Here is a 1,082-nt window from a genome sequence, read left to right as displayed (position 1 = left end):
GTGTGTGTGTCTGTCTGTGTGTGTGCGTGCGTGTGTAACAACAATAATCACAACCACAGTCACAGTTGATCAATGACGCCTTAAGTGCCTGACAGAGCTTACAACGGACCTTGGTGATTAGTGCGACACATGCCAGTGGATACTATGTGGGTCTATACACCACGGACCTACACCTCCATTTATTTCGACTTACAGGTGGTGCCCATGGAAAGCATCGGTTCGGCTTCGTTGGTTTTTGTCGGTTCTGTCTGTTTAGGGCTAACCGGATTGTCTTCTACAATCTACAAGGGGGGGGGCAAAACCGACGAAGCCGACGAAACCGACAGAGCCGATTATGACCTCCCATCCGATAACAAACGCTTTTGTTTTTCAAGGCCTTGCGTCCAAAGATTCCCTACTAGTAGAGAATCTCTGGAGCGTCGGGCGATCGGTTTGGGCAGTGGTCTATTTATAGTGTGCACTGAATACCCAGTACCCATTTGGGGATCGAGTCTATATACAAACGACAGCCCGACTCGCGGCCTTGAAAACAAACGTTTTTGTTTTTAAAAGAGGGTCATCGTCGGCACGTCGGTTTTGTTCGGTTGGTGCCACGATGGTAATTTTTGTTTTGTTTCGTTTCGTTTTGTTTTGTTTTCCCTCAATCTGGCTAGCCCCGCCTACCAAACTGAACCGAACCGATCGAGCCCATGGGCGCTGGGGTGAAGCCGCCAGAAACTGAACCGAACAGACTCTTTGACCGAACCGAATCAAACCGAACCGATGCTCCAACTCCAATGGGCAACGGGTATAATTACCCGCCCGACCAGATCGCTACAACAAAATAACGCGACCTTGCCTCGGTCACAAACACGGAGTGTAGACACACGTGACCTCGGCTCATTTGGTCGTAGCATTGATTTGATGGTGTACGTGTATTGCTCTTGACCCGCGCAATACTGTACGCTTTTATCTTTCCTGTGGGCTACCGAGATTTATGGCTTGGAATTCTTCCAGACAAACAAAACTGGACCCGAGGCCCACGCAAGTTCTGATGAAACTGGGGAGAGGACGAGAGAGAGAGAGAGAGAGAGAGAGAGAGA

Source organism: Aplysia californica, unplaced genomic scaffold (assembly GCF_000002075.1).
Source record: "Aplysia californica isolate F4 #8 unplaced genomic scaffold, AplCal3.0 scaffold00206, whole genome shotgun sequence".
NCBI lineage: Eukaryota > Metazoa > Mollusca > Gastropoda > Aplysiida > Aplysiidae > Aplysia > Aplysia californica.
Note: the sequence above shows the minus strand (reverse complement) of the source record.